Here is a 13,186-nt window from a genome sequence, read left to right on the forward strand (position 1 = left end):
TGTGTGTCTTTGTGACTTGGTGTAAGTGTGTGTCTGTGTTCCTGCGTATCAGTGTCTGTCTGTATTACTGGGTGTCAGTGTCTGTCTTTGCTACTTGGTGTATGTGTGTGTCTTTATTACTGGGTATCAGCGTATGTCTTTGTTACTTGGTGTCAGTGTATGTCCGTGTTACTGGGAGTCAGTGTCTGTCTTTGTTACTGGGTGTCAGTGAGTGTCTTTGTGACTTGGTGTAAGTGTGTGTCTGTATTACTGGGTGTCAGTGTATGTCCGTGTTACTTGGTGGAAGTGTGTGTCTTTGTTAATTGGTGGAAGTGTATGTCTGTCTTACTTGGTGTAAGTGTATGTCTTTGTTACTTGGTGTCAGTGTATGTCTTCGTTACTGGGTGTCAGAGTGTGTCTTTGTGACTTGGTGTAAGTGTGTGTCTGTGTTACTGGATGTCAGCGTCTGTCTTTGTAACTTGGTGTAAGTGTGTGTCTGTGTTACTGGGTATTAGCGTATGTCTCTGTTACTTGGTGTCAGTGTATGTCCGTGTTAATTGGTGGAGGTGTGTGTCTTTGTTAATTGGTGGAGGTGTATGTCTGTCTTACTTGGTGTCAGTGTATGTCTTTGTTACTTGGTGTCAGTGTATGTCTTTGTTACTGGGTATCAGTGTATGTCTTTGTTACTTGGTGTCAGTGTGTGTCTTTGTTACTGGGAGTCAGTGTATGTCCGTGTTACTTGGTGGAGGTGTGTGTCTTTGTTAATTGGTGGAAGTGTATGTCTGTCTTACTTGGTGTCAGTGTATGTCTTTGTTACTTGGTGTCAGTGTATCTCTTTGTTACTGGGGATCAGTGTATGTCTTTGTTACTGGGTATCAGTGTATGTCTTTGTTACTTGGTATCAGTGTGTGTCTTTGTTACTGGGAGTCAGTGTATGTCTTTGTTACTGGATGTCAGTGTCTGTCATTGTTACTTGGTGTAAGTGTGTGTCTGTGTTCCTGCGTATCAGTGTCTGTCTGTATTACTGGGTGTCAGTGTCTGTCTTTGCTACTTGGTGTATGTGTGTGTCTTTATTACTGGGTATCAGCGTATGTCTTTGTTACTTGGTGTCAGTGTATGTCCGTGTTACTGGGAGTCAGTGTCTGTCTTTGTTACTGGGTGTCAGTGTGTGTCTTTGTGACTTGGTGTAAGTGTGTGTCAGTGTTACTGGGTATCAGTGTCTGCCTTTGTTACTTGGTGTCAGTGTGTGTCTTAGTTACTTGGTGTAAGTGTGTGTCTGTGTTTCTGGGTATCAGTGTCTGTATTTGTTACTGGGTGTCAGTGTGTGTCTTTGTGACGTGGTGTAAGTTTGTGTCTGTATTACTGGGTGTCAGTGTCTGTCTTTGCTACTTGGTGCATGTGTCTGTCTGTGTTACTGGGTATCAGCGTATGTCTTTGTTACTTGGTGTCAGTGTATGCCTTTGTTACTTGGTTTCAGTGTATGTCTTTGTTACTTGGTGTAAGTGTGTGTCTGTGTTGCTGGGTATCAGTGTATGTCTTTGTTAATTGGTGTCAGTGTATGTCTTTGTTACTTGGTGTCAGTGTATGTCTTTGTTACTTGGTGTAATTGTGTGTCTGTGTTACTGGGTATCAGTGTATGTCTTTGTTACTTGGTGTCAGTGTGTGTCTTTGTTACTGGGTGTCAGTGTATGTCTTTGTTACTGGGTGTCAGTGTGTGTCTTTGTGACTTGGTGTAAGTGTGTGTCTTTGTTACTGGATGTCAGTGTCTGTCATTGTTACTTGGTGTAAGTGTGTGTCTGTGTTCCTGCGTATCAGTGTCTGTTTTTGTTACTGGGTGTCAGTGAGTGTCTTTGTGACTTGGTGTAAGTGTGTGTCTGTATTACTGGGTGTCAGTGTATGTCCGTGTTACTTGGTGGAAGTGTGTGTCTTTGTTAATTGGTGGAAGTGTATGTCTGTCTTACTTGGTGTCAGTGTATGTCTTTGTTACTTGGTGTCAGTGTATGTCTTCGTTACTGGGTGTCAGAGTGTGTCTTTGTGACTTGGTGTAAGTGTGTGTCTGTGTGACTGGATGTCAGCGTCTGTCTTTGTAACTTGGTGTAAGTGTGTGTCTGTGTTACTGGGTATCAGTATCTGTCTTTGTTACTGGGTGTCAGTGTGTGTCTTTGTGACTTGGTGTAAGTGTGTGTCTGTATTACTGGGTGTCAGTGTCTGTCTTTGTTACTTGGTGGAAGTGTGTGTCTGTGTGAATGGGTATCAGCGTATGTCTCTGTTACTTGGTGTCAGTGTATGTCCTTGTTAATTGGTGGAGGTGTGTGTCTTTGTTAATTGGTGGAAGTGTATGTCTGTCTTACTTGGTGTCAGTGTATGTCTTTGTTACTTGGTGTCAGTGTATGTCTTTGTTACTGGGTATCAGTGTATGTCTTTGTTACTTGGTGTCAGTGTGTGTCTTTGTTACTGGGAGTCAGTGTATGTCTTTGTTACTGGGAGTCAGTGTATGTCTTTGTTACTGGGAGTCAGTGTGTGTCTTTGTGACTTGGTGTAAGTGTGTGTCTTTGTTACTGGATGTCAGTGTCTGTCATTGTTACTTGGTGTAAGTGTGTGTCTGTGTTCCTGCGTATCAGTGTCTGTCTGTATTACTGGGTGTCAGTGTCTGTCTTTGCTACTTGGTGTATGTGTGTGTCTTTATTACTGGGTATCAGCGTATGTCTTTGATACTTGGTGTCAGTGTATGTCCGTGTTACTTGGTGGAAGTGTGTGTCTTTGTTAATTGGTGGAAGTGTATGTCTGTCTTACTTGGTGTAAGTGTATGTCTTTGTTACTTGGTGTCAGTGTATGTCTTTGTTACTTGGTGTCAGTGTCTGTCTTCGTTACTGGGTGTCGAAGTGTGTCTTTGTGACTTGGTGTAAGTGTGTGTCTGTGTTACTGGATGTCAGCGTCTGTCTTTGTAACTTGGTGTAAGTGTGTGTCTGTGTTACTGGGTATCAGTATCTGTCTTTGTTACTGGGTGTCAGTGTGTGTCTTTGTGACTTGGTGTAAGTTTGTGTCTGTATTACTGGGTGCCAGTGTCTGTCTTTGTTACTAGGTGAAAGTGTGTGTCTGTGTTACTGGGTATCAGTGTCTGTCTTTGTTACTGGGTGTCAGTGTGTGTCTTTGTGACTTGGTGTAAGTGTGTGTCTGTGTTGCTGGATGTCAGTATCTGTCTTTGTTACTTGGTGTAAGTGTGTGTCTGTGTTACTGGGTATCAGTGACTGTCTTTGTTACTTGGTGTCAGTGTGTGTCTTTGTGACTTGGTGTCAGTGTGTGTCTGTATTACTGGGTGTCAGTGTCTGTCTTTGTTACTTGGTGTAAGTGTGTGTCTGTGTTACTGGTTATCAGCGTATGTCTTTGTTACTTGGTGTCAGTGAATGTCCGTGTTACTTGGTGGAAGTGTGTGTCTTTGTTAATTGGTGGAAGTGTATGTCAGTCTTGCTTGGTGTAAGTGTATGTCTTTGTTACTTGGTGTCAGTGTATGTCTTTGTTACTTGGTGTATGTACATGTCTTTTTTACTTGGTGTCAGTGTATGTTTTTGTTACTTGGTGTAAGTGTATGTCTTTGTTACTTGGTGTCAGTGTATGTCTTTGATTCTTGGTGTAAGTGTGTGTCTGTGTTACTGGGTATCAGTGTCTGTCTTTGTTACTTGGTGTAAGAATGTGTCTGTGTTGCTGGGTATCAGTGTATGTCTTTGTTACTTGGTGTCAGTGTAGGTCTGTGTTACTTGGTGTAAGTGTGTGTCGTTCTTACTTGGTGCAAGTGCATGTCTTTGTCAATTGGTGTCAGTGTATGTCTGTGTTACTTGGTGTAAGTGTGTGTCTTTGTTAGTTGGTGTAAGTGGATGTCTTTGTTACTTGGTGTCCGTGTATGTCTGTGTTATTTGGTGTAAATGCATGTCTTTGTTACTTGGTGTCAGTGTATGTCTGTGATACTTGGTGTAAGTGTGTGTCTGTGTTACTGGGTATCAGTGTTTTTCTTTGTTACTTGGTGTAAGTGAGTGTCTGTGTTACTGGGTATCAGTTCATGCCTTTGTTACTTGGTGTCAGTGTATGTGTTTGTGACTTGGTGTCAGTGTATGTCTTTGTTACTGTTTATTCGTGTTTCTCTGTGTTACTGGGTTTCAGTGTGTGTTTGTTTGTGTTACTGGGTGTCAGTGTGTATCCGTGACACTCGGTGTCAGTATTTAGTTTAGTTTAGAGATACAGCACTTTAACAGGCCCTTCGTCCCACCGAGTCTGTTCCGACCATCAACCACCCATTCATCCTAATCCTGCACTAATCCCGTAATCCTATCACATCCCCACCTGTCCCTATATATTTCCCTACCACCTACCTATACCAGGGGAAATTTATGATGGCCAATAAGCATATCAACCTGCAAGTCTTTGGCATGTGGGAGGAAACCGGAGCACCCGGAGGAAACCCACGCAGACACAGGGAGAATGCAAACTCCGCACAGGCAGTACCCAGAATCGAACCCAGGTCACTGGAGCTGTGAGGCTGCGGTGCTAACCACTGCGCCAATATGCCCACCCCCTCCCCCCCCCCCCCCCCCCCCCCCAGTGTGTGCCTGAGTTACTGGGTATCAGTGTATGTCTGCGTTACTTGGTGTAAGTGTGTGTCTGTGTTACAGGGCATCAGTGTATGTCTTTGTGACTTGCTGTCAAAGTATGTCTTTGTTACTGGGTGTCAGTGTGTGTCTATGCGACTTGGTGTCAGTGTATGTCTGTGTTACTGGGTGTCAGTGTTTGTCTTTGTTACCTGGTGTCAGTGTATGTCAAAATACTTGTTGTAAGTGTATGCCTTTGTTACTTGGTGTCAGGGTATGTCTTTGTTACTTGGTGTCAGTGTATGTCTGTGTTACTTGGTGTAAGTGTGTGTCTTTGTTACTTGGTGTAAGTGTATGTATTTGTTACTTGGTATCAGTGCATGTCTTTGTTACTGGGTGTCAGTGTGTGTCTGTGTTACTGGGTATCAGTGTTTGTCTTTGTGACTTGGTATCAGTGTCCGTCTTTGTTACTGGGTGTCAGGGTGTGTCTGTGTTCCTGGGTATCAGTGTATGTCTTTGTGACTTGGAGTCAGTGTATGTCTTTGTTACTTGGTGTCAGTGTATGTCTTTGTTACTTGGTGTAAGTGTATGTCTTTGATTCTTGGTGTAAGTGTGTGTCTGTGTTACTGGGTATCAGTGTCTGTCTTTGTTACTTGGTGAAAGAGTGTGTCTGTATTTCTGGGTATCAGTGTATGTCTTTGTTACTTGGTGTCAGTGTAGGTCTGTGTTACTTGGTGTAAGTGTGTGTCTTTGTTAGTTGGTGTAAGTGTATGTCTTTGTTACTTGGTGTCAGTGTATGTCTTTGTTACTTGGTGTAAGTGTATGTCTTTGTTACTGGGTATCAGTGTATGTCTTTGTTAATTGGTGTCAGTGTATGTCTTTGTTACTTGGTGTCAGTGTATGTCTTAGTTACTTGGTGTAAGTGTGTGTCTGTGTTACTGGGTAACAGTGTATGCCTTTGTTACTTGGTATCAGTGTATGTGTTTGTGACTTGGTGTAAGTGTATGTCTTTGTTCCTGTTTATTAGTGTTTCTCTGTGTTACTGGGTGTCAGTGTGTGATTGTTTGTGTTACTGGGTGTCAGTGTGTATCTGTGACACTAGGTGTCAGTATTTAGTTTAGTTTGGAGATCCAGCACTTTCACTGGCCCTTCGGCCCACCGAGTCTGTGCCGACCATCAACCACCCATTTATACTAATCCTGCACTAATCTCGTAATCCTATCACATCCCCACCTGTCCCTATATATTTCCCAACCACCTACCTATACTAGGGGCAATTTATGATGGCCAATAAGCCTACCAACCTGCAAGTCTTTGGCATGTGGGAGGAAACTGGAGCACCCGGAGGAAACCCACGCAGACACAGGGAGAATGCAAACACCGCACAGGCAGTACCCAGAATCGAACCCGGGTCACGGGAGCTGTGAGGCTGCGGTGCTAACCACTGCGCCAATATGCCCCCCCCACCCCCCCCCCCCCCCGCCCCAGTGTGTGCCTGTGTTACTGGGTATCCGTGTATGTCTTTGTTACTTGGTGTCAGTGTATGTCTGTGTTAATTGGTGTAAGTGAGTGTCTTTGTTACTTGGTGTAAGTGTGTGTCTGTGTTACTGGGTGTCAGTGTATGTCTTTGTTACTTGGTGTCAGTGTGTGTCTGTGTTACTGGGTATCAGTGTATGTCTTTGTGACTTGGTGTCAGTGTTTGTCTTTGTTACTGTGTATCAGTGTTTCTCTGTGTTTCTGGGTGTCAGTATTTAGTTTAGTTTAGAGATACAGCACTTTAACAGGCCCTTCGGCCCACCGAGTCTGTGCCGACCATCAGCCACCCATTTACAATAATCCTACACTAATCCCGTATTCCGATCACATCCCCACCTATCCCTATATATTTCCCTACCACCTACCAATACTAGGGGCAATTTATGATGGCCAATTAACCTATCAACCTGCAAGTCTTTGGCATGTGGGAGGAAACTGGAGCACCGGGAGGAAACCCAAGCAGACACAGGGAGAAATTGCAAACTCCGCACAGGCAGTGCCCAGAATCGAACCCTGGTCCCTGGAGCTGTGAGGCTGCGGTGCTAACTACTGCGCCAATGTGCCCCCTCCCCCACCCCACCCCAGTGTGTGCCTGTGTGACTGGGTATCAGTGCATGTCTTTGTTACTTGGTGTCAGTGTATGTCAAAATACTTGGTGTCAGTGTATGTCAAAATACTTGGTGTAAGTGTATGTCATTGTTACTTGGTGTAATTGTCTGTCTTTGTTACTTGGTGTCAGTGTATATCTTTGTTACTTGGTGTCAGTGTATGTCTGTATTACTTGGTGGAAGTGTGTGTCTGTGTTACTTGGTATCAGTGTATATCTTTGTTACTTGGTGTCAGTGTATGTCTGTATTACTTGGTGGAAGTGTGTGTCTGTGTTACTTGGTATCAGTGTATATCTTTGTTACTTGGTGTCAGTGTATGTCTGTATTACTTGGTGGAAGTGTGTGTCTGTGTTACTGAGTATCAGTGTCTGTCTTTTTTACTTGGTGTAAGTGTGTGTCTGTGTTACTGGGTATCAGTGTATATCTTTGTTACTTGGTGTCAGTGTATGTCAAAATACTTGGTGTAAGTGTATGTCTCTGTTACTTGGTGTAAGTGTGTGTCTTTGTTGCTTGGTGTAAGTGTACGTCTGTGTTACTGGGTATCAGTGTATATCTTTGTTACTTGGTGTCAGTGTATGTCTGTATTACTTGGTGGAAGTGTGTGTCTGTGTTACTTGGTATCAGTGTATATCTTTGTTACTTGGTGTCAGTGTATGTCTGTATTACTTGGTGGAAGTGTGTGTCTGTGTTACTTGGTATCAGTGTATATCTTTGTTACTTGGTGTCAGTGTATGTCTGTATTACTTGGTGGAAGTGTGTGTCTGTGTTACTGGCTATCAGTGTATGTCTTTGTTACTTGGTGTCAGTGTATGTCAAAATACTTGGTGTAAGTGTATGTCTCTGTTACTTGGTGTAAGTGTGTGTCTTTGTTGCTTGGTGTAAGTGTACGTCTTTGTTACTTGGTTTCAGTGTGTGTCTGTGTTACTGGGCATCAGTGTATGTCTTTGTGACTTGGTATCAGTGTGTGTCTTTGTGACTTGGTGTCAGTGTATTTCTTTTTTACTGGGTGTCCATGTGTATCTTTGTTACTTGGTGTCAGTGCATGTCTTTGTTACTGTGTATCAGTGTTTCTCTGTGTTACTGGGTGGCAGTGCGTGTTTGTTTGTGTCACTGGGTGTCAGTGTATGTCATTGTTACTTGGTGTCAGTGTATGTTTTTGTTACTTGGTGTAAGTGTGTGTCTGTGTTTCTGGGTATCAGTGTATGTCATTGTTACTTGGTGTCAGTGTATGTTTTTGTTACTTGGTGTAAGTGTGTGTCTGTGTTACTGGGTATCAGTGCATGTCTGTGTTACTGGGGGTCAGTGTATGTCTGTGTTATTTGCTGTAAGTGTGTGTCTTTGTATCTTGCTGTAAGTTTGTGTCTGTGTTACTGGGTGTCAGTGTGTTTGTTTGTGTTAGTGGGTGTCAGTGTGTGTCTGTGTTACTGGGTATCAGTGTATGTCTTTGTTTCTTGGTGTCAGTGTATGCAAACATTTTTGGTGTAGTTGTCTGTCTTTGTTACTTGGTGTCATTGTATGTCTTTGATACTTGGTGTAAGTGTGTGTCTGTGTTACTGGATATCAGTGCATGTCTGTGTTACTGGGGGTCAGTGTATGTCTGTGTTACTTGGTGTTAAGTGTGTGTCTGTGTTACTGGGTATCAGTGTATGTCTTTGTTACTTGGTGTCAGTGTTTGTCTTTGTTACTTGGTGGAAGTGTGTGTCTGTGTTATTGGGTATCAGTGTATGTCTGTGTTACTGAGGGTCAGTGTGTGTTTCTAACTGGGTGTCAGAGTGTGTCTGTGTTACTGGGTATCAGTGTATGTCTTTGTTACTTGTTGTAAGTGTATGTCTTTGTTACTTGGTGTCAGTGTATGTGTTTGTGACTTGGTGTCAGTGTGTGTCTTTGTTACTTGGTGTAAGTGTGTGTCTGTGTTGCTGTGTACCAGTGTATGACTTTGTTACTTGGTGTAAGTGTGTGTCTGTGTTACTTGGTGTCAGTGTATGTCATTGTTCCTGGGTGTCAGTGTATGTCTTTGTTACTGTGTGTCAGTGTGTGTTACTGGGTGTCAGTCTGTGTCTGTGACACTAGGTGTCAGTATTTAGTTTAGTTCGGAGATATAGCACTTGAACTGGCCCTTCGTCCCACGGAGTCTGTGCCGACCATGAACAAACCATTTAGACTAATCCTACACTTATCCCGTATTCCAATCACATCCCCACCGGTCCCTATATATTTCCCTACCACCTACCTATACGAGGGGCAATTTATAATGGCCAATTAACCTATAAACCTGCAAGTCTTTGGCATGTGGGAGGAAACCGGAGCACCCGGAGGAAACCCACGCAGACACAGGGAGAACTTGCAAACTCCGCACAGGCAGTACCCAGAATCGAACCCGGGTCCCTGGAGCTGTGAGGCTGCGGTGCGAACCACTGCGCCAATGTGCGCCCTCCCCCACCCCACCCCAGTGTGTGCCTGTGTGACTGGGTATCAGTGCATGTCTTTGTTACTTGGTGTCAGTGTATGTCAAAATACTTGGTGTAAGTGTATGTCTTTGTTACTTGGTGTAATTGTCTGTCTTTGTTACTTGGTGTCAGTGTATGTCTCTGTTACTTGGTGTCAGTGTTTGTCTTTGTTACTTGGTGGAAGTGTGTGTCTGTGTTATTGGGTATCAGTGTATGTCTGTGTTACTGGGGGTCAGTGTGTGTCTGTGTTACTGGGTATCAGTGTTTGTCTTTGTTACTTGTTGTAAGTGTATGTCTTTGTTACTTGGTGTCAGTGTATGTGTTTGTGACTTGGTGTCAGTGTGTGTCTTTGTTACTTGGTGTAAGTGTGTGCCTGTGTTACTGGGTATCAGTGTATGTCTTTGTTAGTTGGTGTCAGTTTCTGTCTGTGTTACTTGGTGTCAGTGTGTTTGTTTGTGTTGCTGGGTGTCAGTGTGTGTCTGTGTTACTTGGTGTAAGTGTGTGTCTTTGTTACTTGGTGTAAGTGTGTGTCTTTGTTACTTGGTGTCCGTGTGTGTCTGTGTTACTGGGTGTCAGTGTATGTCTTTGTTACTGGGTGTCAGTGTATGTCTTTGTTACTTGGTGTAAGTGTGTGACTGTGTTACTGGGTATCAGTGTCTGTCTTTGTTACTTGGTGTAAGTGTGTGTCTGTGTTACTGGCTATCAGTGTTTAGTTTCGGTGACTGCAGCTTGGATAGCAACGGAGTTGCGTGAACGGGCTTCCAGCTGTGAAGTCAATTTCAGCGTAAGTTTAAAAGTGAATTCCCTTTTGTTTTCGGAGGACCATGGGACTGCTGGGTAAGGAAAAAGGTATATATTTGTGTGGTGGCTGTACCCGAGACACTACACGTGTAGTGTCTCCCACCCACCCTCCTCCTCTAACCAAAATAAAAAGGACTCTGGTGTGTTGATAAGGTAAGCTTTTTATTTAGGAAGTTCTGTCCGTTGGATTGCTAACCTAACAAGTTTTGACTTTTTGTTTTTTTTTTGTTTTTTCAGTAGATTTGTTGGGAAATTGGAATAGTGGGAATGGAGGTTAAGGCTGTTGCATGTTCCTCCTGCAGAATGTGGGACGTAAGGGTCGCCAAGAGTGTCCCTGCTGACTGCATCTGTGGGAAGCGCACCCAACTCCAGCTCCTCGAGAACCGCGTTAGGGAACTGGAGCTGGAGCTGGATGATCTTCGGATCATTCGGGAGGCGGAGGAGGTTATTGAGAGGAGTTATGGGGAGGTAGTCACACCTCAGGTAAAAGAAGTAGGTAGATGGGTTACCGTCAGGGGAAGGAGAGGGAACCAGCAGGCAGTGCAGGGATCCCCTGTGGCCGTTTCCCTCAACAACAGGTATACCGTTTTGGATACTGTTGCGGGGGACGACTTACCAGGGGTAAGCAATGGGGTACAGATATCTGGCACAGAGTCTGTCCCTGTTGCTCAGAAGGGAAGGGGGAAGAGGAGCAGAACATTAGTCATTGGGGACTCCATAGTTAGGGGAACAGATAGGAGGTTCTGTGCGAACGAGAGAGACTCACGGTTGGTATGTTGCCTCCCAGGTGCCAGGGTTCGTGATGTCTCGGATCGTGTTTTTGGGATCCTTAATGGGGAGGGGGAGCAGCCCCAAGTCGTGGTCCACATATGCACCAACGACATAGGTAGGAAGGGAGATGGGGATTTAAGACAGAAATTTAGGGAGCTAGGGTGGAAGCTTAGAGCGAGAACAAACAGAGTTGTTATCTCTGGGTTGTTGCCCATGCCACGTAATAGCGAAGCGAGGAATAGGGAGAGAGAGGAGTTGAACACGTGGCTGCAGGGATGGTGCAGGAGGGAGGGTTTTGGTTTCCTGGATAATTGGGGCTCTTTCTGGGGTAGGTGGGACCTCGACAAACAGGATGGTCTTCACCTGAACCAGAGGGGTACCAATATCCTGGGGGGCAGGTTTGCTAGTGCTCTTCGGGGGGGTTTAAACTAATTCAGCAGGGGAATGGGAACCTAAATTGTAGTGCCAGTGTACAGGATGTTGAGAGTAGTGATGTCAGGGATATGGTTACAAGGACGCAAGAGGGCACTGGCAAGCAAGAACCTGGTTTAAAGTGTGTCTATTTCAACGCCAGGAGCATCCGGAATAAGGTGGGTGAGCTTGCAGCATGGGTTGGCACCTGGGATCTTGATGTAGTGGCCATTTCGGAGACATGGGTAGAGCAGGGGCAGGAATGGATGTTGCAGCTTCCGCGATTTAGATGTTTCAGTAAGAACAGAGAAGATGGTAAAAGAGGGGGGGGGGGGGTGGCATTGTTAATCAAGGAGAGTATGACAGCGACAGAAAGGACGTTTGAGGACTCGTCTACTGAGGTAGTATGGGCTGAGGTTAGAAACAGGAGAGGTGAGGTTACCCTGTTGGGAGTCTTTTATAGACCTCCGAATAGTTCCAGAGATGTAGAAGAAAGGATAGCGAAGATGATTCTCGACAGGGGTGAGAGTAACAGGGTCGTTGTTATGGGGGACTTTAACTTTCCAAATATCGACTGGAAATACTATAGTTCGAGTACTTTAGATGGGTCAGTTTTGTCCAGTGTGTGCAGGAGGGTTTTCTGACACAGTATGTAGACAGGCCAACCAGGGGCGATGCCACATTGGATTTGGTACTGGGAAATGAACCCGGCCAGGTGTTAGATTTAGATGTAGGTGAGCACTTTGGTGATAGTGATCACAATTCGGTTAGGTTTACCTTAGCGAGTGGCAGGGACAGGTATATACCGCAGGGCAAGAATTATAACTGGGGGAAAGGAAATTGTGATGCGATTAGGCAAGATTTAGGATGCGTAGGATGGGGAAGGAAACTGCAGGGGATGGGAACAATCGAAATGTGGAGCTTATTCAAGGAGCAGCTACTGCGTGTCCTTGATAAGTATGTACCTGTGAGGCAGGGAGGAAGTTGTCGTGCGAGGGAGCCGTGGTTTACTGAAGAAGTTGAAGCGCTTGTCAAGAGGAAGAAGAAGGCTTATGTTAGGATCAGACATGAAGGCTCAGTTACGGCGCTTGAGAGCTACAACTTAGCCAGGAAGGATCTAAAGGGAGAGCTAAGAAGAGCAAGGAGAGGACACGAGAAGTCATTGGTGGATCGGATCAGGGAAAACCCTAAGGCTTTCTATAGGTATATCAGGAAGAAAAGAATGACTAGAGTTAGATTATGGCCAATCAAGGATAATAGTGGGAAGTTGTGTGTGGAATCAGAGGAGATAGGGGAAGTGTTAAATGAATATTTTGCGTCAGTATTTACAGTAGAGAAATAAAATGTTGTTGAGAATACTGAGATTCAGGCTACGAGGCTAGATGGGATTGAGGTTCACAAGGAGGAGGTGTTAGCAATTTTGGAAAGTGTGAAAATAGATAAGTCCCCTGGGCCAGATGGGATTTATCCCAGGATTCTCTGGGAAGCTAGGGAGGAGATTGCAGAGCCTTTGTCCTTGATCTTTATGTCGTCATTGTCGACAGGAATAGTGCCGGCAGACTGGAGAATTGCAAATGTTGTCCCCTTGTTCAAGAAGGGGAGTAGAGACAGCCCTGGTAATTATAGACGTGTGAGCCTTACTTCGGTTGTGGGTAAAATGTTGGAAAAGGTTATAAGAGACAGGATTTATAATCATCTTGAAAAGAATAAGTACATTACAGATAGTCAGCACGGTTTTGTGACGGGTAGGTCGTGCCTCACAAACCTTATTGAGTTTTTCGAGAAGGTGACCAAACAGGTGGATGAGGGTAAAGCAGTGGATGTGGTGTATATGGATTTCAGTAAGGCGTTTGATAAGTTTCCCCACGGTAGGCTATTGCAGAAAATACGGAAGTATGGGGTTGAAGGCGATTTAGAGCTTTGGATCAGAAATTGGCTAGCTGAAAGAAGACAGAGGGTGGTGGTTGATGGCAAATGTTCATCCTGGAGTTTAGTTACTAGTGGTGTACTGCAAGGATCTGTTTTGGGGCCACTGCTGTTTCTCATTTTTATA

This window comes from Heterodontus francisci, unplaced genomic scaffold (assembly GCF_036365525.1).
Source record: "Heterodontus francisci isolate sHetFra1 unplaced genomic scaffold, sHetFra1.hap1 HAP1_SCAFFOLD_64, whole genome shotgun sequence".
Lineage (NCBI taxonomy): Eukaryota > Metazoa > Chordata > Chondrichthyes > Heterodontiformes > Heterodontidae > Heterodontus > Heterodontus francisci.